The sequence below is a fragment of the Rhinopithecus roxellana genome, chromosome 6, assembly GCF_007565055.1.
Source record: "Rhinopithecus roxellana isolate Shanxi Qingling chromosome 6, ASM756505v1, whole genome shotgun sequence".
In the NCBI taxonomy this organism is placed as follows: Eukaryota; Metazoa; Chordata; class Mammalia; order Primates; family Cercopithecidae; genus Rhinopithecus; species Rhinopithecus roxellana.
In genome coordinates, this window is record NC_044554.1 from 90,952,545 (window position 1) to 90,968,047 (window position 15,503).

The following is a 15,503-nucleotide window of genomic DNA, read 5'->3' on the forward strand; positions in this document are numbered from 1 at the left end:
CAAATAAACCTCTTTTCTTATAAATTACCAAGTCTCAGGTATTTTTTATAGCAATACAAGAACAACCTAATACACTCTTGTTATTTATTTCTAGATTATTTCATCGTGGTAAGGAAATATATTTGATATTATTTCAGTTCTTTTAAATGTGTTGAGGATTGTTTTGTGGTCTAACATGTAACTTACCCTGAAGAATGTTTCATGTGTTGATGAAAAAGAAAATGTATTCTGTAGCTGCTAGATGAAATGTTCTGTAAATATCAGTTAGGTCTATTTCATCCAAAGTGCAGCTTAAATCCAAATTTCTTTGTTTATTTTCTCTCTATACCATCTGCCCATGCTGAGAACAAAGTGTTGAAGTCTCCTGTGATTACTGTATTGTAGTCTATCTCTCCCTTTAGATTCAATAACATTTGTTTTATGTATCTGTGTGCTCTGGTGTTGGGGCATATATATTTACAATTGGTATGTTCTCTTTATGAATTGATCCTTTTTATCATTATATGATAACCTTGTTTGTATCTTTTTAGAGGTTTGATTAAAATCTCTTTTATCTGCATAAGTATAGTTACTCCTGCTCAATTTTGGTTTCTCTTTACATGGAATGTCTTTTTCCATCTCTTTACTTCTAGTCTATCTGTATTATTATAGGTGAAGTAAGTTTATTGTGAACAGAATATAGTTGGGTCTTTTTTTTTTTTTTTTTTTTTAACCTAGTTATCCAGTCTATATCTTTTTTTGTTTTTTGTTTTGTTTTGTTTTGTTTTTTTTTGTTATTTGTTTTTTTGTTTTGTTTTGTTTTGCTTTGTTTTTTTGAGATGGAGTCTCACTCTGTCACCCAGGCTGGAGTGCCGTGGCACCATCTTGGCTCACTGCAACCTCTGCCTCCCTGGTTCAAGTCAGTCTATATCTTTTAAGTGGAGAATTTAATCCATTTACATTCAAGGTTATTATTTATAGGTGAAGACTTACTCCTGTTATTTAGTGAATTGTTTTCTTGTAGTTTTGTATATTATTTGTTCTTTTCTTCCTCTCTTAGTGTTTATTATTGTGGTTTGATGATTTTCTGTAGTATAAGGTTTGATTATTTTCTGTTTCTCCCTTTGTGTATCTGCTCTACCAGTTAGTTTTATACTTTTGCATGTTTTCATGATGATTGTCTTTTGCTTCTAGATGTAGGACTCCCTTGAGCATGTTTTGGTAAGGCTGGTGAGTGGTAATAAATTCCCTTAGTTTTTGTTTGTCTGGGAAAGATGTTTTTATCTCTCATTTCTGAAAGATACCTTTTCTGGGTGTAGTCTTGAATGGAGTTTTTTTTTCCCCTTTAACATTTTGAATATATCATCCCATTCTCTCTTGGCCTGTTAGCTTTCTCTTAAGAAATGTGCTGTTAATCTAATGGGGATTCCCTTAGAGTGACTTTATATTTTTTATTGCTGTTTTAAGAATTCTCACTGTCTTTGACTTTTTTTTTTTTTTTGATGGGCTGAATTACGTGCTGTTTTTCTTTCTTTTCTTTTTTTATTACATCTTAAGTTCTGGGATACATGTGCAGAACATGCAGGTTTGTTACATAGGTATACACGTGCCATGGTGGTTTGCTGCACCCATCAACCCGTTATGTATATTAGGTATTTCTCCTAATGCTATCCCTCCCCCAGCTCCCCATTCCCCCAACAGCCCCCAGTGTGTGATGTTCCCCTCCCTGTGTCCATGTGTTCTCATTGTTCAACTCCCACTTATGAGTGAGAACATGCAGTGTTTGGTTTTGTGTTCCTGTGTTAGTTTGCTGAGAATGATGGCTTCCAGCTTCATCCATGTCCCTGCAAAAAAACATGAACTCATCCTTTTTTATGGCTGCATAGTATTCCATGGTGTATATGTGCCACATTTTCTTTATCCGGCCTACCATTTATGGGCATTTGGGTTGGATCCAAGTCTTTGCTATTGTGAATAGTGCTGCAATAAATATGCGTGTACATGTGTCTTTATAGTAGAATGACTTATAATCCTTTGGGTATATACCCAGTAATAAGATTGCTGGGTCAAATGGTATTTCTGGTTCTAGATCCTTGAGGAATCACCATACTGTCTTCTACAATGGTTGAAATAATTTACACTCCTACCAACAGTGTAAAAGCGTACCTATTTCTCACCATCCTCTCCAGCATCTGTTGTTTCCTGGCTTTTTAATGATCACTATTCTAACTGGCATGGGATGGTATCTCATTATGGTTTTGATTTGCATTTCTGTAATGACCCATGATGATGAGCTTTTGTTCATATGTTTGTTGGCTGCATAAATGTCTTCTTTTGAGAAGTGTCTGTTCATAGCCTTTGCCCACTTTTTGATGGGGTTGTCTTTTTCTTGTCAATTTGTTTGAATTCCTTGTAGATTCTGGATATATGCCCTTTGTCAGATGGATAGATTGCAAACTTTCTTTCTTTTTTTTTTTTTTTTGCTGTGCAGAAGCTCTTTACTTTAATTAGATCCCATTTGTCACTTTTGGCTTTTGTTGCCATTGCTTTTGGTGTTTTAGTCATGAAGCCTTTGCCCGTGCCTATGTCCTGAATGGTATTGCCTAGGTTTTGTTCTAGGGTTTTTATGGTTTTAGGTTTTACATTTATGTCTTTAATCCATCTTATACAAAAGTTAATTTTTGTAGAAGGCATAAGGAAGGGGTCCAGTTTCAGTTTTCTGCATTTGGCTAGCCGGTTTTCCCTACACCATTTATTAAATAGGGAATCCTTTCCTCATTGCTTGTTTTTGTTAGGTTTGTCAAAGATCAGATGGTTGTAGATGAGTGGCACTATTTCTGAGGCCTCTGTTCTGTTCCATTGGTCTATATATCTGTTTTGGTACCAGTATCATGCTGTTTTGGTTACTGTAGCCTTGTAGTATAGTTTGAAGTCAGGTAGCTTGATGCCTCTACCTTTGTTCTTTTTGCTTAGGATTGTCTTAGCTATATGGTCTAGAGGAGTCAGGTATGGCTGTATTTCTGTAAACTGAGCCAATAGGCCTCAGTGGCAACTTGGGACAAAGGGGATAAAGCACCTCCTAGTGGTGAGTCTAGACCCTGGGATGGTGGGGCTTAGCAGCATCCCAGACTCTGTGAGAGCAGGTACAGTGGCAGCAAGTATCCCAGAGTGGTGGGGCACAGCTGTTAGGGCCCTGCGGGAGCATGAAGCAGCACACCAATGACTATTCCCTCAGAAGAGAGGTATCTCAGTAGTTCAGACTCTAGCAGGCTAGTCTAACTCCAGAGAAGCAGAATACTAGAGTTATTTTGCCTGTAGGATGGGGTGTCTCAGCTGTTTTTCTGGAATATAGGGTATCTTGTCAATTCAGCCTTAGATGTGCAGCTTCTTAGCTTGAAGTCTGTAAAGACACAGAGTTCCCAACGGCAATGTGCCACTTCAGCCAGTCCTGGAGGGCAAGACTAGTCTCGATGACCCAGGCACCATTTCCTTGGGATATAGGGCACTGTTTCGGCTTAGGTACTGCAGTGTATGACCACTTCAGACAGTCAAGGCACCATTTCCTGGGAGGCAGGTTTTTGCTTTGACTTAGACTTTGGTGAGGTATGACTGCCCTGGGCAGCCAAGGCCTGGTTTTCCTGGGATGTCTGGCATTGTTTCAGCTCTGAAACCTGTGTCAGGGCACAGTAGTAATTGAAAGGGATGAGAGGCAGTGTGCAACTTCCGTATTGGTCCTGTGGGACAGGTGCAGCAGCGACTGGGAGGGGTTTTGGAGCAGCTCTGCCAGGGCACTTTTTCCTTGGGAGGCAGTGCACAGCCTTGGCTTAGGGCCCTTGGGGCAGGGTGCAGCAGCAACCAGGAGAAGTAGATTAAGCAACTCCACCAAGGTGCCATTTCCTCAGGAAAGACTGTGCAACTTGAGCTCAGGCCCCAAGGGGCAGGGTGCAGCAACAACTGGAGAGGTAGATGGAGCTGTTCTGCTGAAGAACTGTTTTCCTACCAGGGAGCGTGCAGCTCCAGCTCAGGCCCTGTCTTAGTCCATTTGTGTTGCAGTGAAGGAATATTGAGGCTGGGTAGTGTATAAAGAAGATTGGTTTATTTAGCTCATGGTTCTGCAGCCTGTACAAGAAACATGGCAGGTATGCAGATCACATGGCAAGAGAGGAAGCAAGAGAGATGGGGAAGGTGCCAGGCTCTTTTTAACAACCAGCTCTCAGGGAAATTCTCATGGGAATTAATAGAGCAAGAATTCACTTATTACCATGAGGACAGCACCAAGCCATTCATGAGGGATCCACCCCCATAACCTTAGCACCTCCTGTTTGGCCTAGATTCTAACATTGGGGATCAAATTTCAACATTAGGCTTGGAGGGTCAAATATCCAAACTACAGCTCTACCCTAAGGGTAGAGCTCAGTGACTGGGAAGGGTAGATAAAGGAATTCCACTAAGACACCATTTTCCCAGTAGGCAGTGTGCAGTGTCAGCTTAGGGCCCTGAAGGCAGGGCACAGCCACTACTGGGAGATGTATATGGAGCTGTTCTGCCAAAGCAAGGTTTCCCCAGCGAGGATTGCACAGCTTCAGCTTTAGCTCCAGACAAGGGGGCAGAAGGAGGAGCAGGCAGAGTGGTTCCACTGTCACTTGGCCTCCAGGGAAGGGTGTAACAGTTGCTCACAGCTCAGCTTGTGGATATCAGGCCACAGAATGGGGGTGGTTCCATGGCAGCTTAACTTCAGGGATGAAGGGGCCCCCATAGCTCCATGCCCCTGGAGCAAGACACACTCTAACATAGTTCCAGTTCCGAAATGGCATAACAGTAGTCATGCAGGGCACTGGAGGTGGGGCACTGTGTCCACTCCTTCTTTGCTAGGAGCACAGCTGTGTGGACTCCAGGCAGCTCCCTCAGCTCGACTTAATGCCTGTGAGGATGGTAGAGACCCACTGGCAAGGTCTGTAGATGTTCAAAGTGTGGATGAGGTTGGCTAGGGTTCTCTTACTCACCTTTCTGACAATGGGAGAAATTCTTCCTCGCTCCCAGCTGATCCTGGCTGGGGGATGGGATGTAGGAGTCCCTGTGTTTCCTTCTGTTCTCTATATGGGTATCCTAAGTTTCCGTGTTCATTCAGGTTTCTGTTACTTCTTTAAGGAATTCTGCCACTCTGCTCTAGCTATTTTTATTGAAATGTAGTTATGTATTCATTGTTTTGTCTGGCTTTGTGGTGAGGATATGTGCTAGGGGCTTCTAGTTAGCCATCTTTCTGTCACTCAGCTATCCTTTCTCTTTAAACACTTCCGTAGTGTTTGAATTAAAAAATGTATATTGACAAGCCAACATGTCATGTTGTCACTGTGTGGCAGTTATCCCCTGGTTATCTGTATTCTACTTTCAGTCTCTATAAATTTGACAATTTTAGGTCCCTTGTATAAACGAAAGCATATAATATTTGTTCTTTTGCTTAAAGATAAATTCTTGCATCTGTTCTTGGAGTCACAGGAAAAAATAAGTTACCCATATACCTTGGCCTCCAGTCACCTCTGGTTTGAAAGTACAGACAATCCCCCATTTAAACAATGATTGACTTACAAGTTTGCAACTTTATAATAGTGTGAAAGCCATACTCAGTAGAAAACAGACTCTGAATCTTGACTTTTGCCTAAAAATCATTTATAATAATGTTATTATAAAATAGCTTTGTGTTAGATGGTTTTGCCCAACTGTAGGCTAATGTAAGTGTTCCAAACATGTTTAAAGTAGTTGAGGTTAAGCTATGATATTTGGTAGGTTAGGTATGTTAAATACACTTTCAATGTAATGGTATTTTCAACTTACAGTGAGTTTATAAAGACAAAACCCCATGAAAATTGAGGAGCATTCATATTGGAATCTTGTCTAAGAATACCCTGCTATGTGCTTTTCATGCACTACCTCCCACTATGCTCCACCTGTTGCTCCTGCAAACATATATTGTTAATTCCCTTCTTTGGAATGTTATGATCTATGCCTGGCATTCAACCACCTCATTTTCCTCAGTGCAACTTGTCATTCGACCCAGCACAAGGACCACTGATGTGCACATATGGAATTGTTCTCATTTCTCTGTGTCATTTAGTATAATGGCACTCATATAACACATCATATGCTGCCTTACAAAGATAATTTTAGTTTAGGTTTAATCTTATTATTTGGTTGTAATCTCTTTGTAGAACAGGATCCAGTCTTTATGCTATGTGATGACCTTGCTTAGAGATTTAGATATGAGATGCAATAATTTTTTAAGAAATTAAACAATTGTCACATTAATTTGATGCCTACTCTCTCTCTCCTCTCTCAGTCACCCTTCATACTCATTTCAGATGCAGTAAATTTGACACAAACATATATGGGCTTCCTTAATTGAGTTTTCTGGAAAAAATGTTAATAGTAAAATAGAAATTATTTTACCTAATTTACTCTTTATAATACCATAGATAGATAGAGAGTGAGAGAGAGAGAAATTCAAAGATATTTTTATTACCCATGCATTCCAGGAGGCTATAGTTAGTTAGAAGGACACAATTTGTATATGTAAAACTAATGCCAAGATCAGAAGACTTTCTGAAATTCTATACTTGTAAAATGCTTTATGATTTATAAAGAGGAGGTAGAAGTAATAATTTTTATTTTACTGTTTTTTCCCCAGATATTTAATTAGGAAAAATTACAAGTTAAGTGTCGAATTTTCTTCACGGGAACAGATCTAAAACAGGCCAATTTGGAGACATTTGCAGAAAAACAGAGTGATTAGATAATCTTTGTTAGCATAAATGGAAAAAGAACATTGAGTAAATATCGTTAACCAAATGACTGAGTGGGTAGTTAGTTTTGTAGCTAGTTTTCTAGAATATGTCCTAATACCATTAAAGTTTATTTTACAAACTTTAAAGCCTTATAATGCAAATGGAAAAATCAAGACTCAAGGTCACCTAGCCAGTCAGGAGAGTGAATTTTGACTTCAAGCTCTAAGTGTGTCTCAGCAGCCTCCATGCTGAGGCATGAGTTATGGATATGGACCCTGAACACTGAGGTGGTTTAGGAAGGAGGGAGGTCACTGAAAGTGGAGAGATCAGAAGGTTGACTCTTCACTGAGTCTTAGTGTACAGATGGCATTTGGATCAACAACAAAGAAATTGACACTCAGGCACATTAAGGCAGTGATTCTCAAAGTGGATTTGTTTCAGAATCACCTGAACCACTTATCAGCACCAGTTTCAAGGTCTCACCACAAATTCTAATCCAGTGGTCTGAGAAGAGGCTCTGGGCACCAAGGATTTGATTAATCTCTTTAGGTGATTATGAAGGCTAGAGGTTAGGAGCCTGGTTATCTCTCATCTTGTATCCTAATCTTGTATAGTAAGTGCCAATACCAAGGACATAACTAACAGCTGCTCTGAGGGCTTAAGTTTAAGAGAGGGAGGAATATTCAGAGACAACCTGTGCATCCTGGCCTCGGTGCCTGGCAGCGTGGGATACATACAGGAGGTTTATGCCACAGGGGGAAATACAGGCTAGTAATTTTATTCCTTATTTCCTAGACTTTCTTTATAAAAACAGTGATGATTCTGTCTGCTATTGCATACTTAAAAGAAACAAGCTAATCTGCCATATTCCAGATGCATGACCTTGGTCAGCTTCAATAAACCTCAGATTCTTGTGTAAGTAAAAGGAAGAGAGTGATATCTAACTCAAATGAAAATTGTGAGGATCACAAGTAATAATGTGTGAAAAGTGCCTAGGACACAGTATTATTCAAAATTATTACCCTTCTTCCTCCCTACCACCATTGTACAGTTTTTAGTTTTTATAACATCTATAAATAAAACCAAACTATCCTATCTCACTATTCCATCAATCAACGACTTTCAGCCAAAGGCCACGAGAACGTGTGTGTAGGGCCTGTGACTCATGGTGGGGAGGGAAAACACAAGCCATGGGGAATCTTGGGGCAACTCAGCAAGAAAGTGTCAGAAACAATCTATGGAAGGATTTGGGTTTTGGTTGGGTGACTAGGGAATGTGGGGATTTGCTATGTATTGGATGCTGTTTGCTGTCAGAAGGCAGGGACAAATTTATGGTTACGTAAAGAAATGTCAGTCACTAATTTTAACCAGAAAAGGGGGTATTTGGTATTTTATGAGTGGCCCAATGACCTTGTTTTTGTCTGTGCTTAGACAAAAGTGTGCAGTAGACTTGTTTTGTACCACTTTGTCATGGCCTTAGAGTGATCTCACTTGAGCTGCTCTCTTTTTTTCTTTCTCACATCTGAAATAAAAGAAAATGTAGGAGCAAAGCTGATATATATTTGAATTGTGGAAGGTGGAGAAGTGTTGAGACACTGAACATTGGTTGAGCAGTTTCTGTATCCTACGTCAAGATAAACTTCGATCCTTCTGAGAATCTCACACGTATATTATCTACATAAGGTGGGATTTGAAGCCAGATCTATCTGACTTTTAACCACCAAAACTCCCAGTCTAGTGTGCTGTCACCTTATTGAGCTGTGCTTTGGGCACTATTAGAGCATGCAAATGAATTCCTGCCTGTCTGTTGAAATGGTCTGCCTTTGACTTTACTTACAATAGAAAACATACTTTGATCTAGAATCAGGGATTGGCAATTTTTTTTCTATGAAGAATCAGATAGTAAATATTTTTGGTTCTGTGGGCCATAAAGTTTCTAGTAGGACTACTCAACTGGCAATGTAGTGAAAGAGTGGCCTTAGATCATATGTAAACAAATAGGTGTAGTTATGCTCCAATAAAACTTTATTTATAAAATCAGGTGGCAGGTGGAATTGGGCCCTTTGGCTAGAGTTTGCAAACTTTTTATCTAGATGATAAGTAAAGAAAGATCCCAAATGAACTTGGACTTTAAAAATTTGTTTAACACATTTAAAGTTGCTTTGAATAAGTAAATATGTGTAATAAATATAAAATAAATATGAACAAATAGACATGTTGTGAGGTTTTGGTTTTTCAGGGATTTATTAATTTATTTATAATTTTTAAAAATGCTTATTTCCAAACACAACAGAGAATCAGCATGGTGCCTCATGCCATTTGCTTTTTCCAGCTGTATAGTGACAACTGGATCTTGTGAGGCCAAAGTGTTTATTGAATAGTTTTTCTGTCCTTCAGTCTATCAGGCACCATGCTTGGCCCTTCCTTTCATTATTCCTTAAAGGATAACTCTTGTTCGCTAAACTGAAGCTCAGAGATGCTGAACAATTTGTCCTCGGTCATCCAGATGTTGTGGTAGAACTAGTGCTGAAACTCACACTTTTTCCACTATACCCTATCCCTCAAATTTTACAAATTATTCAATTGGTGCTCTGGGGCATAAGATCTTTGGATCATCTTCTGAATCATCAAACTAAAATGATATGATCAGATTGAATTTAGTGCACAGTGTATTTTATTACATTTAAATTTTTTGAAAAATTAGAATTAGAGGCTAAATGTGGAAATTAGAATTCAGTACCATAGTGTTGGAGGGCATTGCATATTGAGCCTCAGCATGCTAATTTCCTTTTTATATATTCCCCTTTCAGCAAAGCATAGCATAATAACGCCACCCGAAAACCAAGATCTTCTACCACCACCGTGTCAGATTGTCTCCACTATAGCTTGATGGTAGGAAGATGAGGTAAGGCATATCATGAGAGAGATTTACTCTGAACCTCTCCTACCACATGCTATGCCACTGATCTCAGTCAGAAGGAATTTTCAACTAAAATCTCCTATTCTCTGAATATAGAAAACAAATACAAGCATGTATAGGTAGCATGTAATGGTACAGGTACATTCTTATGATTTTATGTTTATAGTCAAAAAACACACAATGATATTTTTCATGCAAATTAATTAAAACAACCTCCTAGTCATATAATGTTTACATTCATTTATACCATATACCCAGCACCTACATATTTCTATGGATAAATATGAAAGATATCCCAAAAATATCACAAGTATATTATATGTGTAAGATTAAATTTGAAGCCAGATCTTCAAATCTTCAAAACTTTAATATTGCCACTAAACAATATTCTCTTTTAGAAGAGTCCAACCTATATTTTTCTCCTACCACCAGCCTGGTAAACTCACCTGCCCCAGGAAATGGTGTCTGATTCACCTGAGTGTGGATGCTTTATTCTTCCAGTCTAGACAGGATTTGCATCCTTAGCTTATGCTGAAAAGTGAGCATATACCCCTTGTGTATGGAACTATGTCATTGTGGTAGGACATTATTATAGTGAACATACTCCTAGTAGTTCCATTTGCAAACCTTGAGACAATACATCTTCCGATCCATCGTGATTTGGCAAAGAAAATTCTTCCAAGTGCTTCAAATGGAATGTAGAAGAAAATGTATGATGATTTTTCCTAAGTCTCTTTCTTTCTCCAGTACCTCATTGTATATTCATTTATGAAAATAGTCATAACTATTAATAAAAGGAAATATAAATCATAATAGAAAAATGATCATCCATATATTTCTCACTTTAATGTTCGAGTGGGTTGTTGGGAGAGGAATGGAGGGAGACTTGCTTCATGACCCAAGGAAAGGCCTTTGAGAAGCACCACTAGATCTCAGCTCAATTCTGTCCTCCGTTCTATTTCACTTCCTATGCAGACTTGCCAGATTTAGAAAATGAAAACATAGGACTCCCAGTAAAATTTGAATTTCAGATAAATGGTACATTTTTTTTTAGTACAACTTTGTTCCAAATATCGCATGGAGTACTTATACAAAATAATCATTTGTTGTTTGTCCAAATTTCAAATTTAACTGAGTATCCTGCATTTTATCTGTTAACCCTACACACAAATACGTAAGGCTCTGAGTTTTCATGTGGAGAGTTTTCTTGTTCAACAGAATTGGATTTAATTTTCTGCACAACCACACATAAGCCTTTAGAAAACTTGCTTAACCTGGAGCTAATAATTCATATTGTAGCGTTGTCATGCGGATTAAATGGAGAGAATGCAAATATATATCCTAGGTTCAGGTTAGGATTCAGCAGCTGCTCAAAAAACATTAGGTAAATGTTTATTTTCTTTTTGCCTCTCAAACTTACTTCAGTGCTTTCCTAACCTTTCTGAGAAGAATAAGGAGCTCCTCCCTTTTCCCTTTCAACAGGCTGTACTTATTTCTGTTGCAGCAACCTACATGGTTTAAGGCTTGTTTCGTAGTAATGACATAGACATATCAATTTCTTTCTTGTTCGGTTTGTGTTTGTCAGACATAACTTTATAAGATTTTTCTTCTTTCAAAACTTTCCAAGTCATCTTATTTAAAACATGTCTAAATAATGGCCTTCTAAAGCAATTTTTAGACACAAAGTCTGATTTTAAAACTCTTACTGTTAACTGTAGAGTTTGGTACATAAATTATCTACTAATAATATGTACATCTATTTCTGCCTTTTAATTTTTTGTTTACTATTTGTCTATATTTTTGTGGGTTTTATATTTTCTCCTTTCTTCCTCTCTTTTCCCTCCTTTCTTCCCTCCTTCCCTTCTTTTTTTATTCCTTCCTCTCCTTCCTTCTTTTTTCTTAAGTAAGCTTTTTTCTTCTTTACTTCATTTTTTACCTTTACTAGTTCAGAAGATATACACTCTATTTTTACTCTTTTATTGCTGTCAAATACAAATTTTCACATTAATTTAAGAAAACTGAAGTTAAATAATCTTACTTTCTTCTCAAACAATACACGTCTCAGAACACATAGACAGAAAATCCCCCTGAAGTCATATAATATTGTTGCCTAGTATTTTAGTATTTTCTTATATTTTAAACTGATAAATTAGATATTATTTATTGATACAAAATATGTTTACCCACATATTTACAGTGTTTTGGAGTATAACATTTCTTCATTTATTATTTGATTTTCCTTCTTGTATAACTTTCATTCCTTTTCAGATGTGTCCTCCATATGTGCCTTTAGTAAGCGTAAACTGGTAGTATTAGCTTTCAATTTTCATTTGTATAAAAGGTCTTTATTTTGCTCACATTCTTGAAAGAATTTTACTGGGTACACATTGTAGGTTGATTATTATTTTCACTCATGTTTTAAAGATAATAGTCAACTGTCTTCCTGCTTCCCCTGCCACTTTTAAGAAGCCACTTGACTGTGTAGAGGATTTTTTCACTGGTCTGTCTTCTCTAACTGGCTGCCTTTAATATCAGTTTCTTTTTCCTTAGTATTATGTGGTTTCACTATGGTGTGTCTAAGTATGATTTCTTTTTATTGACCCTGCTTAAGAACTTTTGACCTTACTGAATCTGATGATTGATGTTTTTCATCAACTCTGGAAATTTCTCAGCTATTATCTCTCAAAAAAATTGCCTTTACTTTGCTCTCTTTATCTTCTACTCTGGAACAAATTTAACCTCCATGTGACTTCCTTTTTGTAATTTTCAGTTTTCTTACAGGAACAGAGCATAGTTGCTAAGAAACAGAACTGAGTCCAAACTCTCTAGGTTGAAATGATGCCTTTAACTCTTAGTAGGCATATAAATTTGAGCAAGTTTCTTAAGCTTTCTGTGCCTCGGTTCACTCGGTTCTAAAGTGGAGGAAGCAATAGTATCTACTTCATAGGATGGTTGTAAGGATTGCAAGATGATATATGTGTAAAGTGCTAAGAAGCTTGAACAGTATGCCCTTATTTAGTTTTTGTGTTGCACTCTGAGCAATTTTTTTCATGTCTATGATATGGTCCACCAATTTTTATTTTCTCTTTCTAGTTCCATTAGTATATTTTTCACTTTCAAAAATACAATTTTCCAAAAGTAATTTTGTGGTTATTTTTCAAAATGCCTATTCATTTTTGAAGATCGCTTACTTTTAATATATTACAGTATTTTATATATATATATTTACATTGACATTTGCTTTTGCCAGTTACCTTCTGCCAGATACCCAGAAACCCTGGGCCATTTCAAACTAAATTTTCAACATGGGATTTTTTGAGACCCAGTGATAGTATAGATTCCTTTGTCCAAACTCTGACAAGGCTGTCTTATGATTATGAATTTTTGTGGGGAGAATATATTTTTTCTTTTCCACCCAAAGCTAAAACTAGGACAAGTAAGTAGACTGTGTCTTTCTCTGGAGTGGATTTTTTTCCCGAGTGTTTTCCTTTTCTTAGGTTGTAGCTTTGTGTGTGTATTAGTCTGTTCTCATGCTGCTGTGAAGAAATACCCAAGACTAGTTAATTTATAAAGGAAAGAAGTTTAATTGACTCACAGTTCTGCATGGCTTGGGAGGCCTCAGGAGACTTACAATCGTGGCGGAAGGCATCTCTTCACAGGGTGGCAGGAGAGAGAATGAGGACCCAGTAGAGGAAATGCCAGTTGCTTATAAAACCATCAGATCTTGTGAGAACTCACTCACTCTCATGGGAACAGCATGGGGGAAACCGCCCCCATGATTCAGTTACCTCCCACTGAGTTCCTCCTGTGACACATGGGGATTGTGGGGATTACAGTTCAATATGAGATTTGGATGGGGACACAGCTAAACCGTACTAGTGTGGTTGAGTCCAATCTGACTTTACACCTTATATGGGGCCCAGGCTTTGTCCCTGTTGTCCTGTGTATATGGGTCTGTTAACAGGAAAGATCTAAGTCTCTAGCATTGATGAATAACTTCAGAGCTGCCTCTGCTTTTAGTACTCACTTACTAGCTTACCTTTCTTGATTTATGTATTACAAAATTATTCTTTTCTACTAAGGCTTTATACTTATTTTTAACTCATCCATGAATTTTTAAAAGATGTTTAAAAATTATTTTTGGCATTTTAGGGTACTTTCCACTGTGAACTGAGGTCAACACTTACTGACTCTGCCTCAAATTCCACATCAGAGTTATTGCTGTATTCTCAGTGACAAGCCCAATACTTGGTATGCAATAGCCACTCTAATAATACTTATTAAATGAATAATTATATGTATAGTTGAATGTAACCCTGGTATTATTTAGATATTTCTCTAAAAACCCAAGGAAAGCTTACTTTGACATTGAAGACACTTATAATATGTTAAATTTAAAACATTCTATTAAAACTCTGAAGAGAATACAGACCTCAATCTGCAATTTTAGGAATTTTTATTGACTTCAGATGGGCAGTCCGTAATTCAGGTGTTTGCTCTTTTGAAGAATATTTTTCCGTAGAAAATAATACTCCAAATGTTGGTTTGATTACCAGACTTTATAAATGGTAAAACCTATATTGCTGATAAATTATTTACATCACAGCATAACTAGAGAATGTATTCTTCATTTATAATATTATTTCTGTGACCTCAGTAGAGAAAGGAAATGCTGGGGACTGCAATATATCAGGTGGATTCTGGCTTAGGCTAGTTGTCTGAAGGAAAGTATGTCTGCAAATCTAGGGTTTTTACACTGAAATTGCTTGCTGGCCTCTTCTCAATATGTTGAGAAAACATATTGAGGGCAAGAAATAAAGTGAGTTCTGTGACTTGGTAAACCTGATTTGAAGTGACAATGAGATGGGGGTCTGAGAGAAAAGATACCAAAGCCTGAGGTTGAAAATTCAAATTTGCAATTGAGAAAATGGTTTTCATCCTGGGATGCCCATTGAAAATATCTGGAGAGCAATAAAAAATATAGACACCTATATGGTATTCCCAGGAGTGAGAACCATGTGTCACTATTTTGCAAAAGCTTCCCAGGCAATTCTATAGTGCAGCCAGAGTTGATGCATCAATCTGGATGTCATGAGAAAACTGAAACCACTCCAGGTATTTCAAACAGGAAGGGGTCTAATGTAGGGAATCACAGGCTGCAACAGCATTGAAAGGGCTGAGAGAGAAAAGACCAGAAAAAGCTGCTGCTCCTGTTCCAGAAATCAGGAAATGCAAAAATCTTTAGAAACTACCACTAAAGAGGACAGCTGCTTTGCTCCAATGAGGGTGGTTTAGAAGAAGCCTGAGATCCACTGGCGAACTACAGGTCTCCTTTCTCCAGAAGCTCTTGGGCCCGCATAGTATTTACACACACACACAAATAATGGCTTCTCTTTAGTTCTACCTGCGGCTGTCACAGTATCAGCTCTTATTATTCATGGCGTCTAACGCTAACCTTTTGTGGCCAGGGACTCTACGGATGCATAGAAGGGACAAGATGGTGCAAGTCTGTCAATAGATTGAGAAATGCTTGGAGAGCATTTAAAAACCAGATTAAGAACCACTGGTTTGGGATAGATGAACTTCCAAAATTCAGAGCACTGATGTAGTCTGTTGTATTAGTGAACTTTAAACAGCAAAATATTTGTAAAAGCATTTATCTAGATTCAAGAAGAAGGCTTGAGGTTTAACATTCCCAGTGAAGAGAAATTTTTTCAACCCTCCAGATTTCTGTGAGTATCAGGAGGAAGTGGAAATATCTCCCCCGACCCCATACCATAGTTCCTTCCACTCTTCTGGCAGCGTTAAAGAATTCACAAATCAGT

General features: G+C 37.8%; 1 protein-coding gene across 5 annotated transcripts in view; it reads left to right on the forward strand.

Annotated features, from left to right (window-relative positions):
- Nucleotides 1-15,503, forward strand: part of GPR141 (G protein-coupled receptor 141) — a 65,370-nt gene that overhangs the window by 13,141 nt on the left and 36,726 nt on the right. For 2 of the 5 annotated variants that reach the window (XM_030931907.1, XM_030931905.1), the window contains exon 2: nt 9,569-9,663. The exons of the other annotated variants lie outside the window; for them this stretch is intronic. The gene's annotated coding sequence lies outside the window, so the exon portion shown is untranslated. The remainder of the gene's footprint in view (nt 1-9,568; nt 9,664-15,503) is intronic. 5 annotated transcript variants of the gene reach the window in all.